Consider the following 23140-nt stretch of genomic DNA (forward strand, 5'->3'; position numbering starts at 1 on the left):
AAAGGATGGTTGAGAAAATAAATGGGGACTGGAAAGACAAACGTGAAAATTTTAGGAAAGGAATTCAAGAGGAAGAAAAAATGACGTAGCTAGTCCTTGATTAAACCCCTCGCCAGTAGATGGGTTTGGGGAAGGTGCCTAGTCAGAAGGAGGGAGCCGCAAGGCAGCAAGGGAGGTAACCATGGCAACCCGGTCAGCGGGAACTAACACGCATCGTCACACTGATAATAGGGAGCTTACGCAACAGGACGGAAGAGAAAAGGAGACGGCAAACCTTCTGTGAGAAGCGTGACAATAATTTTGTTGAAATAACTTTCCGCCAAACTTCACCTTTCTTTAAACAGATCTTTTTGTAAAAGACCAGAAAATTCTAATGATAAGTGAAGATCGTGACAAAACTGGCAAGTAATAGCCCTGTCACGTTTGTCACACACAAGAGTTTTGACCTCCCCTTATTCCTGCCATCCTGTGCGTAAATTCAATAATATCATGGGTGACAGATTACTCCTTACTTTTAACGCGAATGTCAGCGTTAATTTAAAATTTCACTTGTGAAATTACATAATTTGCCATGGCAACGTTCCGTACGTCTCAGTGGTGCCAAGATGGAGTAGAAAATTCAAAATGTTATGAATGAAGATGTCAGGGCGGGGCATTCAAAGACGCTTTAGAAAACCTCAACGCACGAAAGAGCACATCAAGAACTCTTCCAACAGGTATTTTGTCGAAAAACTTGTGAACTTAAGCCAAATTTTATGTTCTAAACCTTTCAGTGCGTGATACTTGCATGAAAATTCTCCAAGTAAAGACAAGACATTTAAGGTACACATCACTCTATGTAAGGTAATCCGAATTCCGGAATCCGGGAAATTTTGCTTGTGGAATCCAGAAGGTTAGCATTAGGTAACATCGGCTGAAGTCAGATTGTTTCTTTCAGTAAAATTACATGAAGAACAACTTAAGTCCAACTTCACTGCGTAATATGAAAGTGAAATAGAAAAACTCCACTGTAATGCTTTGAACCCGAGTCACTTGCTTTATAGCCTACATCCATATCCACTACACCATTGAGGACTAGCTGCCAAATCCAGTAATTTTTAAAATATACATGTTCTTATATATGCCGTACCCCATTACAATATTTGAAAGCTAACCGTTTTCAGTTCAGTGCTTAACCCTAATCACTGCAGATCAGTGCTTAACTCTCTCCTGTGTTCTCTTCATAACTGGCGCTCTGTAGTTTTGGTTTCTTCAGCTATTCTAGCCTCATTCTACATTCCAGTCTCGTTCCATTATGGAAATAATGCGTTGTGTAAAATTCATAAGGTGTCCAATCTGGCTTCACTCGATGACATCTAACGCTAACCAATCGAGAATCATCCAAGAATTTGTTCTTGTGGAATTGGAAATCCTGGACTTGGGAATCCGGAATTTAGCTCAAGAAATCCCGAATCCAAGTTCCACTAACAAGGAATCCGAAATTTATTGTCTGGAATCCGGAATCCACAGCATGGAATCCAGAATCCAAGACTGTCTTGCATTTCCTTACATAATTTGACACAAATCAGGGCTAAAAGCGAAGCTCCCATTAATAAATTTATAATTTAAATCAAACAATAAACTTGTAATCCACAAAACAGTTAACTTAAGCGCACATATGTCACTTGTTAGGGAAAGCTAAGGCTAAGTGATTTTAGAGTGAAAAAAAATCTTACATCGAGTTGATAGCCTTATATGTACACCCAAAAAATAGCAATCATCTTCGATCACATTTAAGAGCCATAATGGCTCTTGATCAGAGTAGATTAGACCTGGAAAACGAATTCTTGGAAAACAAATCAGTTTTGTTCGACAAGTTTACTTAACAAAATCTTGCCAACAAATCTGGGTGCGTGTAAACCAACATTTCATACTTTTTATACATCACATCTGAGGTGAAACAGTAATATGAGGCGTTGTTTTTATCATAGAGACCTCAGACAAAATGCAGTATTTCACAATTTTTCAAGAAAAATTGCACTCATTCAATGTTCAGAACCATCGAAGCACGCGTGGGCTTTTAGCAAAACCGTTCAAAAAATTTCCAAAATCACCTATATGGCCAGCCGGTTCTCACTTTTGATTAGCGCCAAATTTTCAGTGAACATTAAAAGATTTACGCTTCAACATAATAAAGAATTTATTGTGTTTATTTTTTATTTAATCGTTTTATAACGATGTGTATTCTTAAAAAGCGTTTGATACGCGCGGCCTTTTGAGTACTCCTGAAGGCGATGTTAAACAAACGGCAAAGCGATTAAAATTGCAAGAGACTACCAACAATCAATAAAAGAAATATAATTCGGACAAACATTTACAGAGACAACAATTTTCATTCACGAAGACAAGTATTAAAGCGTCTCTAAAAATCCTGAGTCTTCAAGCTTAAGCTTAAAGCTTTTAGCCGGCTTCCCGGTGTTTACTGTTTTCAAAGATGAACTCGAGGTAAGAAAATCGCTCAAAGCCTTCTTTCTACAGCCAAAGTTATAACTAAATACTCTTCGGAACGTTTTTTTCTTTCTATTTGCGGAGATAAAATATCGACTAAGGTCTTTTTAAAGTTCTGTAAGCTCATATCAAACCTCATACTAGGTCAGATCATTGTCCTCAGATCTTAATACAAACGTGCATAAACTAGCCTCGTAAACTGCGCGCGACTTCGTGAAATTAGATATAAAAAAAAACAAACACATGTACAATAATTACTCAGGCTTACCATTCGAGATGCAGCTCCTGAAAGTATCAAGTAAGGCCGGAGTCGCTCGAGGGACTTTTCAACCCGCATCCAGCAAGGTGAAAAACGAAAACGATGTCATCCGAAATCGGATTTCCGACTTTGACAAGCGGCGCATTTCTCAACCAAAAATTCAATAAACAAACCAGCCATGAATAACAGGAGACTGTTGATAGCAGCTGTATTTCATTTTATGCATCCAATGGAAAGAGACAGTAAAAAACCTCACAAGTTGACAAAAAACTCTGTAGGCTTCAGCTGTCAAAGTAAACAAGTTTCAAGATGCCGTATAAATTTTCTGCATAGCGCGGGGCCATAGTGACATTAACACAACACCTTCTGTCATCATGTCATTATTTTGCTGTCGTTCTCTTTGCCTTTGTATTTCTCTTTCGCGTTGCCTTTGTCTATTCATTCTAGCTCTGTCTCGTTCTGCTTGCCAGCGTTCTTCACTATAATTTTCTCTCCTTCCTCTCGCCCTGACTCTTTCTACTTGCCGACTTTCTTCGCTAAAATTTTGTCTTCTTCTTCTACTTCTAATGCGCTCTCTTTAGTGATTGTCTTCGCTTGCTCTACGCGTGTTGACTTTTGCTCTCTGCCGTTCACCTTCTCTTGCTCTCTGCTTAAAACCTGTCGTCTACACGCTAAAATCTCTTTGCTGTCGTTTGTTGACATAACAGCTTTCGTAAGTTGTAATAAAAAGTTATAAAGGCTCTGTCGAAAAATCTTTTTGCTAAGTTGCTTTGAAATTTCTTTTTCAAAACCAGTTGCGCGATATAATTGCGCGACGTTGCGCCATGCGATTTCCCGCCAAAAAATCTCTACTTTCCTCTACCCCAACAGTCCATGCGGACTACTTTCCACTACCCGGAAAGTCCGTACGGACGGACGTACGCTGACGTCATAACCAAAATTTCTCGGATGGATAGTTTACCAAATTATCTTCGTTATGGCGCTCCGCTACTAATGTAAACGTCTTAAATCATACAAATAAACGTGGTGGTTTTAACTATGAAGAGAGATTTTCAAAGTTTGGAAATTATGACTGGTTTCAAAGGAGGTCTCAGTTCTTTTCAAGTTTGGCATAGGAATCCACAGGGATACTATTAATTTCGGTCGGCGGGCTAAATTCGAACCAGTAGTTAAAAGGTGTGCCTATGCTTGCGTGTGAAAGACAAATTTTATTTAATTAAGGCAATGTACCATGATTTCATTCTATAGAGGTAATCCTTTTTCTACAAGCTAATTCTTTTATTATACTGAAGGAGATAACAAATTTATGAATTTATGGCATTTCTAATTTATTAAACAGACTATTGAAAACCAGCAATGCATAATTCCAGTCAAGCAGGGGTTAAATGTTGCAGGCGAGTATTAATTGTTATTCTGTTCATCATCATCTTCATCCTCCTCCTCCTCCTCCTCCTCCACCTCATCATCATCATCATTGTCATCATTATCATCAACATCATCGTTATGTCGTCATCATCATCATCATCATCATCATCATCATCTTTATTGATACACGGTTACAAACATCAGGCATTATAAAAAATAAATAACTATTTTCATCAATATAATATAAAAGGAAAAAATACAGCACTAAAGGCTAATGTATACAGGTTCAGGATCTATAATATAAAAATGTTACTAATACTTAGAAAAGAAAACTAAATTAATGTTGCTTGCCTCACAGCTGAGAGCAGACTGTTCCAGAGGATTGCACCACTGTAGCTAAAGCTTTTTTTGTAATAGTTAGTTCGTGGCAAGGGAATTGCAAGCTTATTTTCAGAATAGTACGCAAATTGTAAGAAGTAATCATATCATTCCGCTGAATGAATTTAGAGGACAAATAACTGGGTGTGAGGCCATTTAAAGACTTATAGACCATCTCGGCTTTTAGTTTTTGACGTCGAGTTTCTAAATTGTCCCAGCCTAACTTTATAATTAGTTGGTTGGCGTCAGCTTCATAACTGGATTGAGTAAGGACGCGGGCCGCCCGATTTTGAAATCTCTGTAATTTATCAGATAACGTCTTGCATGGCACAGTCACCCCAAAGAACAGTACAATAGTCGAAGCGTGATTGAACAAACCCGTGATAGAAATTATGCAGGGTTGCAGGAGGAACACAGTGGCTAATTCGTTTAATTTTAAATCCAATGTCAGAAGATAGTTTTTTCGACATTGCGTTGATATGATTACTTCATGTTAACTTTTCATCAATTACTACACCAAGAGACTTGGTAAAATTGAGCCTGTTTAATGGTGTACCATTAATTTACAAACCTGGGAGAACGGATAGACTGTATAATTTTTGTCTTGATCCAATTAACATTAATTCAGTTTTTGTCATGTTGAGAGTCAATTTATTTGCAACGAGCTTGCGGTTTACATTTAACAAATCCCGATTTAAAGAAGCCTCAATGGAGCAGATATCTTTGTCGGCATATGTTAGGTGGGTATCATCTGGATGCATTTCTGGTTGTGAATTTGATAGACAATTGGGTAAGGCATTAATATATAAGAGAAACAACGAAGGCCCTAGTATTGTCCCCTGGGGGATTCCACTAGTCAGGGTGCAGCTTTTAGAAAGGAAACCATTAACAGCGTATTTTTGCATGCCCACGATTGTCTAAGTCAGTAAAGAGAGCAATTCGCAGGCATTTCCTTTGATTCCATATGAATATAGTTTGGATAATGAAATAGAGTGGTTGGCTGTGTCAAATGCTTTCTTTAGATCTAAAAAGACAAGGGCGTTAACATATCCACGATCTATTTTAAAGAACTAATTATCAGTGTCTTCCAGTAAAGCGGTCACAGTTGAGTGAAGGGATCAAAAACCGGACTGATATTTTGGCAGAATATTACTTTCGGATAAATAGGAAGAAATCTGATTATAAACTATTCTCTCAAAGAATTTTGTTATTGCTGAAAACACTGAAATTGGGCGATAATTATTAATGTCACTTCTATCATCCTGTTTGAATATGTGGGTAACTTTGACCAATTTCCATTCATCAGGCAATTAAAAATAATTGAAACATATGGCGAAATAAGGTCAGCGCAATCTCGAATAAGCCGACTTTATTATTCCACTATTATGTCACTTTACCATATAAGGTCAAGAGAACAAGCAAAATACGAGGCCGTAATACACCGCAGTGTCCTGGTTTAACCGGTTTACAACAGGGCGAATACCGGCGGATGCAAAAGGAGCAACTGTGGCTGACAGAATCAGGATGTTCTGGATACTTTCATTAGAAAATAGGAGCCAAAATACCATTTTTCTTTTGCAGTAAAATAATTAACCTCTCATTCAATGGTTTGGCATATAATACACGCGAACATTTTGCTAATTGTTAACGTCATTCTCACAGACAGAATCAGGATGTCTCTGAATACTCTTAACATAAAATAGAAGCCAACTGCCAGATAATTTTTTTTTGTAGTGGAATAATAAACCTCTTATTCGATGGTTTAGCATATAATACGAGCGGACATTTTGCTCATTGCTCGTATTTTTCCTCGCCCCTGCGGGCTCGGAAAAATACTACGCAACACGCAAAATATCCGCACATATTATATGCTAAACCATCGAATAAGGTGTATAGATATCTTATCGAGACCAGCCCCTTTGGACTTATTTAGTTTATTCAATAGCCTTTCTACTATTAGTAGGGCGGAACTCGAATTTATTATCAATGTCTTTGTAGCCTGCGTAGCAGGCGCTTGGAAGTAGTGGGCACAAGAAAAAACGCGCGCGAGAGAAGGAGACACGCGAGGGGAGAGAAAGCTTCCTCACCCCTCGCGTGTCTCCCTCGCGCGCGCCCGTTCTCTCTTTCGTCCACTACTTCCAAGCGCCTGTTACGCAGGCTAATGTCTTTGACACATTCCAGATGACAGGTGTCATTGCTATTAGACAACGGGAAGTCGTTAGCAAGTTAAGGTCTTATGGGTGAGAAATGATCATTAAATCAAAGAATTTGACAAGTCAGGCGATTCAGTTAAAGAAATATCATTAAGTTTTATTTCTCTAATCGATGAACTGTGGAAGATGAAGAGGTGAGGTCGATCGTTATTATCATTATTATCAGCAGCATCGTTGTCGCCGTTATGAATATATCTTTGTTTTTTTCTGAAAATATTCTTCGCGGCAAGGGATAATGGAAGAGCTTGGTCAGTATTTTCATTTCCCACAAATATGCAGAGAAAAAATTAATGTAAATTTTAAGTTTAAATTCTTCAATCGGCAACACATTTTCTTCTAACTATAAACGCGCAAATTGCTTCACAAATAGTAGTGCCCAGCATCTCTCCATTTATCTTTGATATCTGAAAACTTTTTAAATAAACTGTTCCGAACACTAAAATAATCTGAACACTGGGAAAGGCATTTTTCTGTCTGCATCGAATTGAAACTCGGCCTAATGCTAACTGCCAGGCTATGGACCAGGCTTAAAATGCACCATCACATTTCTATTAAGAAAAAAATACGGCGTATTCCATGTGATTCAAAGTCAGTTTATTTTTAAAACTAAAAACAAAACGATATTTAGACGGTATCTCGAGATATTTAGAAATGTTTGAGCCTTTTTCAAGGGATGCGTTCGTGATAGGACTTCAGTCGATCAGCTAGTCGCCATTTTCATGGGAGCACGAGGTCAGTCATCGTCAAAAAAATATACTTTCTTCCTTCTCACTAGGGCACTGATGTGGTGGCTTTCGTTCATGAAACTTCGCGAGATTTTGGTTGGGATTATAGTCGGACTTTTTCTGGCTATTTTGTTCTGGAGTGGAGGTCAGTACGCAACTCAGCCAAAGACGGGAAGTGATAGTGGTGAGTTTAACCTACATGTTGCAGCTGGCATCGGGAAGCAGAAATTCTTGCGATTTGTTTTGAATTGCCAGCGGGGATTCAGCCACGCTTCACAAACAAAAAAAGCAGCAACGACAGCACTCAGAGACACTTAGGCCCCATGCAAACGGGCCGGGGGTACTCCCTTACAAGAGGCTAATAGGGATGTGCCGATGGATGGGGTCACATTTTCACGATTGGAGTGACTATAATGGGGTCGCATTTTCAGTAGAGTTACTAGAATGGGGTCGCAAATTTTCGGATTTTTGGGGTAAGTAGGGATTCAAAATGGGAAGATTCTCGGTTAAAAAATCAGAAAGTTGTTGTTTATTAAATTTAACGATAAGCTCGCATTGACCGCGCATTACATTCCGCCGCTTGAAACCACATTGATAAGGTAGATATATAAATAGAAAGTGACGAAGTTGGGATCGCGAAAATTACATTTTCCAAAAAGTGACTAAGATGGGGTCTACAGTTGGCCAAAAATAGACTGTAATGGGGTAGGGGCTCTGAGAGGCCAGCGGCACATACACAGCAAACATTAACCCAAGTATCCCCCCGCCGGGAAACGAACGTAACACTGTTTCCCAACAACTCACAACATTGTCGGGTATTACATGTTGCATCCGCTTGCACACCTTGTTGCATCGGTCAATGTGTTAGCCACGCCAACAATGTTGGCAGTTGTTGCGTCCGTTTGCACATAGCTCCCGGGGGGGGGGGGGGGGTAAGGGAGGGGGGCCGGACACATAGCTTTAAAAAGTTGACACAATTGCCCTATGGAAGTGCCAGTGTTGACGGGCTTTAACGTGCGCATGTGTCTCTAACCTTCTGCCCATACTAGACGAGGAAGCGGAGGTTGATGATTTTGATTATGACTATCTTTCTTGTAATTACGTTATATCAGGAGCCTATGACTCCTGGTTATGTTAATGTATATCTAGCTTTTAACGTCATCTAGTAGCTGTATGTTTGTGTATTCACAGGCAAAACACTCAAAATCGATTTCACCGTTTTGAATGCTGAACCTGCAAGAGAAACTGTAGACAATACCAATACAGGTAAAGAAATATATGTATAGGGTAACTGCCACCCCAGAGGGTACTCCCTGTAATGGCATAAAGGGGAAGGCCCCCCCCTCCCTCCTCAGGTTTTAAGTTTTCAGGATTTCATTAGTGGAAGTAGATGAAAGGGCAGGGTTATGTGTCATTTCGATATGAAAGGGCTGAAAGACGTAATTTAACAGTATGACTTCCTGGTTTAGTGATTTATTCTTATCTAAATCCGTTCTTAATTAATGTGGTACGTAGTATTTGCTTGTAGAAGGTATATGCACAGGCTACCTCAGTTTTCCGTCAAAAATAGTCTATGAAAGTGTGATGCACTACGACGAGAAGGTCACACACTTAGTACAAATTTCTAGTCCTCATTAAATCTTGTTCAATTCACAGTTTGCTTTCACCTCTCCTTCACGGGCAAAAACAAATACATCGACGATAATCGATACTTGAAAAAACTTTTTTGTGCAACCGTATTATCAAACTGAACCAACAAACTACAAAAGAGAAAAATAAAATCCACGCGAAAACATCGATCGACGCTTAGGCTCAAAATTTTGTGACCGACCGCAACATTCTAAAGTCACGTGTTTTAAAACAAAGAAAATACATTAACATAATTAAAAATCGCGAGAAAAGACGCGACAGAAAGGGTAAGGGCTGGTCGACTTCGGGACGAACCCTCCTCGTATAAAACTTTATTGAGTGTGCCCGGGCTGCCACTTATCACTTTTGCGCTCAATCACGCAAATCATGAGATGATTTCACATCTCACGCTCACGCTTATCACACACACGCTCACATTAAGTGTCTTTTTCGTTTGGGGTGAATCTTTTTCACAGGAATTTGAACGGTCATTTTAGCGACGGACAAATTTGCGAGAAAGAAATCATCTGGGGACTTAATCTCGTGCCCAGATCTCTTAGCGACGAGGCTTGAGGCGACAGATCTGGCACGAGATTACTGAAGTACCTAAAAGATGATAAAGAGCGTTTTCACTCACGTGGCCAGCGTCTACGCAAATTTACTGGAGCAAAAGAAAACGTTTACATAATAAAAGAGTTCATGATCAACTCCAGCAGGATTGACTTGGAACACCAACATGGCCGTTATTTCGTTGTTTTGGAACACCAATTTGGCAGCCGTGACGTCATGTGAAAACGTTTTATTAGGCCCTAAATGTAAACACGGCATGGTCCCACTAACAAGGTTATAGAAAGAGTTACGGGAGACAGCTAAGCTCTTTAACGCTTTCTCTCATAGACGAAGTCATCTCACAGAGCGACTTGTACAAAGCATACAGTCACGTGAACACTATCGTCTTTTTCATTGGTTACCCACGAAGTCGTCACAGCCTCCTCGGTTCACTATTGGACGCTCATCCGCACATGGTTATTTCAGACGAGACAATGGCTTTTAATCGGTGGAAAGCGAGAACAGATCAGTGGATGCAGCACTCAATATACGCTTATTACGACACGATGTTTAGGGCTTCACATCGCGCTGTTTCACACGGTAGAAGATCACGTGTGTTTAACGATACCGTCGTAAACAAGTCGTCCGCATACGGATATTATGTCCCAAATCAATGGCAAGGAGCATTCGACTCGTACATTGAGGTAAAACAGTGTCATTTTTCTTTTTTATGAATCATGCCGTGAGACCTGTAATGTTTTATTGATTTTCCAATTAGAAAATTTGAATACTGGCTTGCGAGAAGGCAAAGGAAGACTTTACAATATGCGATCAGCTTTATATGTGCTGATAGGAATGCATGCAAAGAACGTGAAGTGTCCTAGCCTGGTCACAGACCCTCTATTTTCTCTTAAGGGATCGTCGAGCGCGCGTATGAAAATAAAAACCGCAGGGGATTTATTTACCGCTAGGGCAAGGAAGTGGAGTGTGCGCTCCGCGTAAAACAGCCTCTCAAAAGCATTCTTTCATCAACAGATAATCGGTGATAAGTCGGGAGCCTTTACTGCTAGTGCGATGACCTCGGACAATGGAGTCGATGCAGTTCACCTTTTGGAGAAAGCGTCCGGAGCCCAAGTGAAATTTGTTCACGTTGTGAGAAATCCCTTTGATAACATTGCGACCATGACCCTACAACATAGACAGGTCAAAGGTCGGGATGGGACTCATGAAACAAAGGTAAGCTGCAGTGACGCGTATATAACGTACAGGTTCTGGATCAAATCTGAGTGCATTCAACAAAAAAAAGAAAGAAAAAGAAAATAGTACAGTATGGCAAATTCGTTCCCAGGACTTTTAGCTATTGTGAGGGAAAGGCCTCGGGGCCTGGAAACGATTTGGAGGTTAATATTAATTCGGCTTAGGGTGGATTTATACTTTTGCGTAATTTTTAGGTGCGTGCGCACATAAATTTCACGCGACAGTGGAAATCCGCCTTAAGAGAAAAACTGATTAAAACAAAATAAATAGATAAATAAATAAATACTTTTTCAACATATTCCTCCCCCGAAATGACTGAGATGGATAAACGAGGGAATAGTCTTACCAGAGGATTATAAGCACTTATCGTCTTATCGTTTCTTGTTAACATAATCATCTTCTTTCTGATGTATTTTAGCAGATCAATGCTCCTGAGATACTTGACGATAAAATAAGCCAGTACTTTAACTGGGCGGAAGGATGCAACAAAGCCAGAATTTCCTTTCCCGGCCGAGTTCTAGACATCCCTAGCATGGAAATAGTGAAAAGACCAGCGGACACTTTGAGAAAAATATGCGCGTTCTTACAAATCACTTGCTCGGAGAACTATATCCTGGACTGAGCGAACACTGTAGACCCAGTTCCTTCTATAACACGTGACTTTGTAGAATGGACTGAAAATCAAAAGAAAACAGTGTATGAACAAATGAAAAGGTTTTCTTTTTTTGAAGGTTATTCTTTTGACAAGTCTGACAAGTAAATACTACTGGAAGAGAACATTTCGGTTCCTTTGGTAAAGATGTTTTCTTAGTAGCCAAAAAAATAATGGTCAATTTCTCTCTATTATAGGCCGCGTTTTGATAAATTATTGGACCTTTATGAAGCCAGATCACTTCGAAAGTGGTTTGTTTCTTAGATGAATGAATGAATGAATGAATGAATAAACCTACTGACCTGGCCTGTTATGCACATGTGCACACCACAGATCATCGATCAGCAACTGCAATTAACAACTGCAACTGACTTAATACTTCAGTAGAAAAAGCAGGTCAGCTCGGCTCGAAAAAAGTGCCACACGTACTTAACAAACTAGTAAGTACGTTGGAGTGTTCGATATTAGAAGTGAGGTGGGAGACAAATTTTACCAAAGTGGACGATTTATTGAACTATGAGGACGAGTCTAATCACTGAGATGTGGGTTTGACCGAGCCCCATTATTTCATATCAAGACCGAAGTATCAACAGTATCTTCAATACTTTTGTATATTAGTTTTAAAAACTATAACATGGTGCAATGGAAGAAAGTTGAGGTAGTATTAAAAAAAGAAGTAAAAGAGCTCTTATCAGTGCAAGAAATTACGGACACCCCTTTATATGCAGGGGTATAGCGTGAGGTTTTGTAGATGTACGCACGAAAAGAAAAGTTAGACCCCCGAAGGTACTGCAAACTAAGGGAGTGTGGGGACATGCTCTGCCAGAAAATTTTTCAAATTTCGCGGCTCAGAAATGCCATTTTCTGAGTTTTCCGCAGGACATTTTCAGTAAATAAATGCGAAGGAAAATCCTGTAGTTAGTTGTTTAATTTACATCTCTAGTGTCATCAGTAGGGTACAGTGTTTACTGAAAAAAAAAAAAAAAAAGAGAAAAACAGTGACGCCATCTAGGAGGTAATACACCAATATAATGCAAAAGACTTAGCAATCATCCCGATTTAATGATAAAATGTCTTTCGTAGAGCGCTCAATTCAGTTTTAGGCATCGTGATGATCTGCCTCACTCTTACTGTTTCGAACTCAAATGGTGAGTTATTTATGAGAATTAAGATTAGTTTGTTCGATCATATTTCAGAGTAAGGAAGTCATAGGTCTCCTGTCTCCTCTACCAACCAACTCGAGCAACTTGAAGCCAGAGCGCCCGCAGATATCATGTCTGATCTCGGAATGAATAGCTAAAGAAGCCAGATTTCAAGGGTTGATTCACTTTATTCTTTAATATATAGGAATAAAGTAAATCGACCACAGCCTTAACTAATCAGGGGCACCCAACGACTGTTTTCTGTAAAATATCTGTTCGGGGAAGCAAATATTGCCTAGAATGATCTATTTCTTAGGGACGGCTAAAAATTTCTTGAAGATCACTCCATTCATGTACAATTTTCGAAGCTCAACTAATAAATTCCCCACGATTTTCGTAAGTTTAATTTTTCACATTTAACTCCCCAGGTTAGCCTATTTTTCGTAGAAAAAAGGAAACCTAAAATTTTCGGACTCAAAAATGTGATCGGAAGAGGAATCAGAAAAATTCCCTCCTTCGTAGTAAGTTAAATTGCACCTAATTGTAGGTTTTCACTTGACGTCACCAAAATTCAAACTAAAAAAGCTATCGATCCTACCGAGATTTTACTTTCACGATACATTAGAGCAGCTGAACACTAATTTTCATACAAATTTTCGCTTCAAAAGGGTTCTTGGTTTTGTGATAGAGTACGCTTGAATTTCTAAGCTTTTGCGTGACGCGGCATTTACATGACGGTCAAGAGAACTGTTATGTAGGAAATTTTGCTATCTAAACAGTTCATGTATTAGAAAAAGCATTCCTTTAATGTTTATGAATTTCTCGAAGAATAAATTCACGCTTTTGCAGCAAAACTCGGTAACAGGTTTCATGGAAAAAAGGCACTTTACTGTGGCATATTCCTACCCAATTTGACATCATTGCATTTTGACTGTGTGGCTCGCAAACCAACACAGAGGTATTGAGGTTGTCATAGCAATCTTGAGCTGGAGCTAAGTTTCAATGAAGTATATGTCGACGTTATCAAATCGAATTACGTCGGTAGCGATCGACGTTTCCGTGTGTAGAAAAAGATCAAGTCAATTTGCGAGTATTTGTCGATAGTAGCTCTTAACGTCATGCATGGTTCAATTTAATGCTCACTGTCATTTCTTTTTTTAGAGACTCTTTAATCAGGAGCACCCAACGAGAATATTGTTCAAAAGCACTAATAAACGTAGCATTGTTAAACGTATTTTAATATTTGAACGGTAGATATAGGCATATTTTTATCCCCCCCAAAATTTTTCATCTGTTCGGATTTCCTAGCTGAAAGTCTAGTGATCCGAAAATTACAGGGATCAAAACTTACCTTTTCGAAAATTTCAGCCAGGAAAAAGGCTCCCGAAAATTATACAGGTGACCTTTCTAGGGTAAAAATCCGTTAAAAATGGGCAATTATACCATTTTATATATGTTCGAAAATCCTAGGAGAGGCAGGCGAGCAATAAATTTTACAACAAACGTTCCGAAAATTCTAGAACTCAAATCGTCTTCCGAACAGATATTGTTCGAGAATTGACGTTGGGTGCCCCTGTTTAATAACTTCGATGTCATTCGAGTGTAACTGAATGTTTACAAACAAAGGAACCGTTTGCGCCTTTATAGCACCCTGTTGTTTCTTTCATGTAAGTAAGGATCATCTCGCTAGCTTTGAAACACAAAATTTCAGTCCCGCACTGAAGCTTAGGCCAGCGAGGAAAATGCCAAAGTGGTTAGTACGACTTTTTTTTTCTGTTCTTCGCGTTTCCCCTGGCGAACTCAAGTGGTAAGTCTGTTTGAGTGAAGTTAACACAAAATAATTAGTCAGGTGATTAGTTGTTTCTCATGAAAGTGATCTGTTTAGAGTCGGCTTTTTCAGATGGAAAAACATGTTCTAACCGTTTGACCCTCCTGCTATTTAGTCTGAATAAGTCGGAGGGCTTTAACTCTGAAAAACTGAATCTTTTTTATTGTGTGACGCCTAGCATTCTAGTACTCTTTTTTACCTCACAATCTATTATGATCATGGAAGTTTATAAGCAGTGACAAGACCTTTCAAACTTTACATTTCGCTCTGACTCTGTTCATGAGCCTCCGGCCGCGTATTATGCAACAAAATTGATTTTATTCTGTCTTTGTTCACACGAGCTGTCTCAGAATGAAACACATTTCAGTGCAAGAAGAGTCAGACACGGCAGTCCTTTCTGTAAAATAAATAAATAAAATAAGAAGCGGGCTGACCTCACGTAAATTAAAAACTTGCTGATCTGTGACCGACCGAGTTGACTAAACCCTTCACTTTAAATGTACTTCTATGATAAAACATTAAAGGTTACTGTTGCCCAAACTAATTTTTGGTATAATCTTTAAAAGCTTAACTTGACAGATTTCTAGTGTTCTTTGTTCAAAATCATCTATTTAATGTTTCAAGGTGTTGGAGGAGACATTGGTGGTTCACTTTTGTCTTTTTTGGTATGGGTATTAATGTTCATTGTCTTTTCATTCGTTTGTAATAAGTCATTAGGTGATTGTAACAGTCCACAAAAAAAAAGGAAAAACCACGAATCATTCTATTTTATTTTGAATGAATAATAAAGCAATTAATGAATGAGGCTGAGTAGGATATGAAGAATTAAGCAGATCTCGGAGGGTGTTATCCACCTCGGCCTTTGGCTTCGGTGGATAACACCCTCCTCGATCTGCTTAATTCTTCATATCCTACTCAACCTCATTCATTAATTGCTAAGATTACTATGTGCAAAAGGCACACCAGGGCAGTACCTGACAAACAGAAAGCGTAAGTCAAAGAGCTGGTTGTAGACAACTCAACGAATAATTCGTCTTCTGATATTAACAATTAGTTCGGAAAAGAAAATACAGTTTTCACGGACCCAAAAGATCGTCAAGTTAAACATTACCCAAATAAAAAAGCTGTGACTCTTAACATTGGTTCTGGCTAAAAAGAATTTCTGAGGGTTCAAAGAGATCAGCAGTCTTTCTTTCAAGTACATGGAATTTGTACTTACGAGAAATCATTTTTGTAACTGATATTGGAGTTTTTGAGACTTTTTTAAGAGAAAGAAAAGCTCGTGTTTAAACCGGTCTTACTGAAACAGTTTCGGCAGTTTCATTTCTTAAAACCCTTGGATAGCTTTGTGAGGCTTTTGAAATACGCGAATAAGGTACGTCTGCGAAAAAGGTAACATAGCGGGACGCGGAAGAGGATGTCGACAAAATCTGTATTGAGGTAAATAAAACTTCTGACAACGCAGGTGGAAAACCTACATGCGGTTTCTCACTTCAACACAAAACATTTAGTGCTTTGAACTACGCCCAAGGCTTTCGAACCACAGTAAAGGAATCGCTTAAAAGAACTACGAATTCCAAGAGGGCTACACTCACGAAATAAAGGTCGAATTGTCCCGTGTCAAATACTTTCACGCCTTTGTCAGCACTCTCAACTACGTCTCTCCCATCGGTGCAAACAGTGATTGAATTCACCAATTGAATTCCAAAAATAATGGTCCAGTATTGTTCTTTAAGACTATATTTTGGCATTGATAATGTTTCTCGTCGTCTGTTGCAATGGATTGCAAGGATTAAAAATGGATTGAAACTTGGGCCAACAACAAGATACAGGACATACAGCAACCAGATAAGTACAAGACTGATTCCGATCAGATAGTGAAAGTGCCGAGGAAGGTGACTTTGAAGTAGTTGATAGCAGCATATGCATGACCATGTCGCGAAGATCAGTACGAGATCATGACTGGTGCGTCTGGATCTATGAGGCTGGTGTCATATTGATGGTTATACGACTTATATTTTAAGTCAGTAATAAATTGTACTAGTCACAGAGTTCATGCAAATTTATACCTTGATTTTATTAGTGATAGAGTTGCTCAAAGAAGGAAAATTTTCATTATGACGGAATAATATTCGCTGTAGGAAAGTGAAAGTTAATAGCTAACCAAAATTAGTAGTTAGCTGAGAATTGGCCAAAAAATAGTAGTTAACTGATATTTGGCCGAAAAAAATAGTAGTTAACTGAGAATTGGGTACCCCCATTAGCACCCTCGAAAAATGATAGCATTGCTAATTGTAGACTTTCTCTTTTTGATACAAATTTGCGTGTTAAGCCCTCAAAGCTGCGCTGTGCGTAATATACAAGTATTTGCGGATCTCGAACACTCTGTCTATTTTTATGTTTCCAAGGTTACAGTTTTGGTTACAGTTACAGTACATAATGGTCACACGCCAACAATTTACACATCCACAGAGCATCTTGCATGAACATGATAAATGGCGCCATGCACAGGAAAGTACAGCTCAATAGCTTTCAACCAAATAAAATAACCTAATTGTAGTTGTAGTTCAGCCATAGAAGTCCAGAAAAACTTGCTAAGGAAAACAAGGGCCCTTTTTATCCGTAAACGGGTGGGAAACTGTTTAATTACTCAGGTCCATGCACACCATCCCTGAAACAAAGAGCTCATGGCAATTGCGTCTTGTCAACCCATGACGCCAGCAACAACAATAAAGATCCACAGCCGCACAGTTTATTAGTTGACCCCCTTTGATAAATAAATATGGCGCAAAAATGTAAGCACATACTGAATAAATTATCTTCTATTTGTTTTAATACTCTATATTTTCAGGAGACGAAGGGAGTGGCTTTTTCTCTGGGTCAGGATCCGGAGAACTTCCCACAACGGGTATGTGAAGATTAAGTGGCAAATGTTATTCTTGGAATAAACGTTTTGGCGACATTAAGTAGGTAACGTTGCTTAAAAACATCATATTGTTTTTATGAAGCAAGTACATATACGTACAAAATATTTACTTCAGATAGTTAGCTTTTGATTAATTTGTTTTGGAAAATAAGCTGCTGATTAAAAACGTAACAATAGGGAGCTTCATATAAAGGCAAGGGCTACGAAAACGTCACTTAAAAAAAGAATTCGCGCAGCCTCAAACTTTATCGCGCTTATTCCGTATCCATCTCGTTTAATTCGTCAAATGCTGGCAAATTTTTTTGGAGTTGGATTCTAAAGGACTGTATCAAAGTCTAGGAAAAGGAAAAGAAAGTTGTTGTCTTGCGTTCCCGTCCTCAACAAAACGTGAAACGGAAACACTTTCAAGTTGTAGTCGTTGAACGACGGCAAAGAAATGTGCAAAAAAGCGTGATTTTTTGTCAATCGAAACCTATTGCTTTTCTTGCCGTTCTCGTTGCCGTCGTCGTCGCAGTCGCCATCGCCGTCGTCGTTGCATTAGCTCCTTAATGAAAACCTAAGTGGAATCAGGCTAATACCCCCGCTCCCCCTTCTACCCTGGGTGAGTTTAGAGATAAGAATTTCGTCTTGAAAAAAGTGGTTATTACAGCTTGTGCTTCTAAAAATATTGATGGCGAATCACCCCTTCATGAATCCCGAGACAGACACCTTTCCCGTAAAAGGTATGAGTTTTCAATAAATACTTATTCTTTCTTAAAAATAAACCAACGTTAAGGCCCGAAAGAGGTTCCTTTGGCTAGTTGTCGATTCCAAAGGTTATCAACTAAATTAAAAAATCTTGAGTGAAGTAAGTAAGTAAAATTGACAAGTGATGAGTCTTAAAACGCACTAATTAAAATTGTTCTTTCTTTTCCTGTTTTAGAACCAGATGATAACGATACAGGTAAAAACCCTTCACAAAATGTATGTACAAAGATAAATGTTTTTCCGCGATAGGATTGAGAGAATTAAATTAGTAAAACAGATTTCCCCGTTTACAGCGGGGCGGTTACAACCTACAATAACATAATAATATTTTAGTAGATATATATGTTTTTTAGTGTATATATCTGTTGAATTAATTGTGAGTTTTCTTGTAAAATAAAGTGTCAATTCACATTAATAGACTTGTCGAGGTTCAGTATATGTTCAATTTGATTTTGCACACCATTGACGTTCGTCGTTGCGAATCGTCTCGTGTAATTACATCACCACTAGGTCGCCAATGAATGTCAAAAGCGCTGCCAAAACAATAATTTCTGGTCTTCATATCACTATTTTTCGGAGAGACCTATTTCGATGTGACAGGTTGGCAATTGAAAACCTTTCTGCAAAAAAAAAAACGGTGCCAATTTGCACGCAAGTTTTTAGCTAGAGCTTTAATGTTCAAATTTTAATATTTTCCAGATGCATGTGCTGCCGATCCCTGCCAAAACAATGCAACTTGTATGAATTTAGTGGATGACTTCAAATGCAACTGCACTGAGGGGTATATAGGAAAAACATGCAATAATACAGGTGATGAATTTCAACTTTTTTCATCGCAACGTTGTCACATTGTCGCAACAGTCAGGGGCACCTAACGAGAATATAGTTCAAAACCACTTAAACGTAGCATTGTTAAACGTATTTTAGTATTTAAACGGTAGATAAAGGCATATTTTTATCCCCTAAAAATTTTTCATCTGTTCGGATTTCCTAGCTAAGAGTCTAGTGATCCGAAAATTATAGGGATCAAAACTAACATTTTCGAAAATGTCAGCCAGAAAAAAGACTCCCGAAAATTCTAGGTGACCTTTTTAGGGTAAAAATCCGTTAAAAATGGGCAATTATACCATTTTTTAGATGTTTGAAAATCCTAGGAGAGGCAGGCAAGCAACAAATTTTACAGCAAATGTTTCGAAAACTCTAGATCTCAAATCGTCTTCGAACAGATATTCTTCCGAAAATTGTCGTTGGGTGCCCCTGAACAGTGTCACAACATTGTTGCAACAGTGTCACAACATTGTCGCAACATTGGTACAACATTGTCATAACAATGTCACAACATTGTTCCGATGTTGTTCCATGATTGTCATGGCATGAACTAATATATAAATAATCTCTTCCTCGCCAAGATTCAGGCCTGACCCGGCTAGTCCCATATTTTTTAGCGCTTAATGTAGAGACGTCATGTCGTTGCCTCTCCGCGGGACAGTAACATTGGTTATATTAACAAGTGCGCGGTGGAGTCTAGCACAAACTAGGTTTCATTTGTGAGCGAAAGGCCTACTCGGTTGGTTTTTAACCCTTTAAGCCCTAAGAGTGATCAGCATCAAATTTCTCCTTGTAATATCAATGATTTGTAAAACAGAGTGGTCATGAGAATTAGGGACATGATCACACAAGATGAATTTGCTTGATATTTTATCAACTTCTCCCCACTGCTTCTGTAGGAAGTGAGTAGGAGTAAGAAGTGAGAATTCAAATTTTGATCGTAGGGTTTAAAGGGTTAAGCCTCAACGAATTTGTAAAACAAGGCCATTCTCTAAGTGTCTGGCATCACCAGTAACGCTCGTACGCAATAGATTTTTTTGTGTTCTGTAATCGGGAGCTACAAAGTAACTTACCTTTGCATAGATCAAATAACAAACGCTTTAAATCATATGCCACCTGTGATGTTTTCTTTATCATTGTTATTTTCTAGATGCTTGTGTTAACAATCCCTGTAGAAATGGGGCAGCATGTGTTAATTCACTCGATAATTTTAACTGCAGTTGTACCTCTGGATTTACTGGTAACACATGTGAAAGTAAGTGAGAATTCATCCTTTAATATCATAGGTGACGAATTACTACTTAATTTTGGCGCGAAATTTCAGCGTTAATTTGTAATTTCACATGTGAAATTACAAAATTGCCATGGCAACCTTCCGTACGTCTCAGTGTCAAGATGGGGACGAAGTTTTAAAATGCCGTGAATGAAGATGTCAGGGCACAAAAAGACTCTTGAACACACAAGAGAACATCAAGAAGGACTCTTACAGGCATTTTGCCGAAAAAGTCTGAAAAATTCTGAACTTTATAAGCCAAATTTGAAGTCTAAACATTTGAGAGAGTGGAGTCAGCTGTGGAGTTCTCGATCGATACGATCCTGGATAAACATGTCAAAAATCCAAGATTGCTACCGTAATTCGTCATCCATGACATTACACATACTAATTTAGGGTAATTAAGGAGGACCAAGAAATTAAAGCGATTATTACAGTAAAAAACCCTCGAATGAATCCTATTCAAAAAAATAAATAATAACCACATCGATAACGGCAATGATAGAGATAAAGATAAGACACCAATCTTTATTTAAGTATCAGAACAATAAGTAATATTTACAATTTTAAATCATATCGTATTGTTTACAAATTAAAAAACTAAATATATGACCACGATAGAAAGCTATTTACAATTATGAATAATCTAAAAGTGGGAAAAGGAAAATCAAGCATTACTAAGAAAAAAAAACATCGAAAATCTAGGCCTAAAATTATGAGTGCAGATGTAGGCCAGCTACAGCGAAAGTGAAGTCTTCTGAGACTTCACGTGATTTGAATGGATATCTAGAACCTCTGGCGCCTATTTCTGTCTCCTATTTCCTTTGTTGCACGCGGAAAAGGGACGTCTGCGTAACGCCATCGCTAATCGTGTTCCAGCGTCCCGCTGGGTTCCTAAGATCTTGGGAACATGCTGTGATAGGCTGACACACAGTGCGCATTGTTTGACTTTACGCTGATTGGTTGTTATAGAATGTGGTCTGATAATGTATGCAGTGATTCATGTAATCGGGGTTTTCCTGCCGAAACAAATCAAAACATGTACCACTGTGTGCAGACCGTTCGAAATCTTGTGCGAGGCCGCGGAAAATTTAACGTGTACGAAGAAATTATTTCTTTACAATTTACTGTGCATGACACATCACATCATATTTGTAAACAGTGTCTGAGAAAACTACAAAAGCGGCGTGGACTTCGCACCAGGCGGGCATTTCGGAGAAAGCCAGGCAAAGAAGCTAAAATCTTTATTTAGCCGTAGCAAAAAGAGGTCAAAGAAAATTTAAACACTTTACAACTGCATCTGAAATCAAATCCTATCAGGAACACCCACAGAAGCATAAATCACAGGAAATGATTACTTAGTATGCATGTCACAAACCTGCTTCATGACCTCTAAATGTAAGACTTAGTGCGGCAAAAACGAGATTTATTCAGTCAAAGTTTAGAATGCTACATGCACTGTGTAGTGCTAGTAACTTTCGCGCGAGAGTGAAAAGAAGAAAAACCTCTGTTCAAGCAGACTCTCAAGGTCACGTTTCTCATTATCACGAGCTTATGATGTTGTGTTTAGCCTGTCAACTCTTATTTCTAACCGGATATTATTTCACAATTTATGAGAAATAGAATACCCTGCCAGCGGGAGCAGGAACACGATTGGCGACGGCGTTAAGCAGACATCCCTTTTCCGTGTGCAACAAGGGAAACAGGATACGTCTGCAGGCAGGCAACTGACGCATTTGTGATAGAGATAAAGAAAATAATAATAATGAAAATGATAATGATGAAAACAATGATAAAGATGACGATAATGATAATGATAATGAAAACGATAATGATAATGATAATGATAATGACAATAATAATGATGAAAAAAATGATAAAGATAACGATAATGATAATGATAATGAAAACGATATTGATAATGATAATGATAAGGAAAACGATAATGATCATGGTAATGACAACGATAATGATAATGATAATGATGATAATAATGACAATGAAAATGATGAAAACAATGATAAAGATAACGATAATGATAATGATGATGAAAACGATAATGATGATGGTAATGATAATAATAATGACAATGATAATGATAATGACGACGATAATGATAATGATAATGATAATAATAATGACAATGATAATGAAAATGATAATGATGAAAACAATAATAAAGATGATAATGATAATAATAATGACAATGATAATGATAATGGTATAATAATGCTTATGCTAATGTTAATGGTAATGCTAATGATAATATTAATGACAATGACAATGACAATGATAATGACAACGATAATGGTAATCATAATGACAATGATAATACCAATGATAATGATAATGATGATGACAATGACAATGACAATGACAATGACAATGATAATGGTAATCATAATGACAATGATAATAAAAATGATAATGATAATGATAATGCTAATGTTAATGCTAATGATAATAATCACGACAATGACAACGATAATGATAATAATAATGATAATGCTAATGGTAATGCTAATGAAAATGGTGATGATAATGACGATGATACTGATGCCGATGATGATGATAATGAAAAATAAAATGATAATTATAATGACAATGCTGATGATGACGATGATGATGATGATGGGTAGTGATAAACTTTAAAAAATGAAAAGGGAACCTCTTTATGAATACTCATATTCATAACTCATAATGACCCGCGTGCCGCCATGTAGATAACGTATGGCTTGCCCCGATAGTATGCTTTCGGTTTATAACGAACTGAGTGCATTTTTCTAAATTTTGTTTTTTTCCTCATTATTTTGTTGTTGTTGTTTTTAGCTCCTATAGGTGATACTGGGCAGCAACAAGGACAGAGAGCTGCAAGTACGTAA

At 38.1% G+C, this 23140-nt stretch overlaps 1 pseudogene; it reads left to right on the top strand.

Annotated features, from left to right (window-relative positions):
- Positions 1 to 6828: 6828 nt before the first annotated feature.
- On the top strand, positions 6829 to 23140 carry LOC140922539 (uncharacterized; annotated as a pseudogene).

The sequence above is a fragment of the Porites lutea genome, chromosome 13, assembly GCF_958299795.1.
Source record: "Porites lutea chromosome 13, jaPorLute2.1, whole genome shotgun sequence".
In the NCBI taxonomy this organism is placed as follows: Eukaryota; Metazoa; Cnidaria; class Anthozoa; order Scleractinia; family Poritidae; genus Porites; species Porites lutea.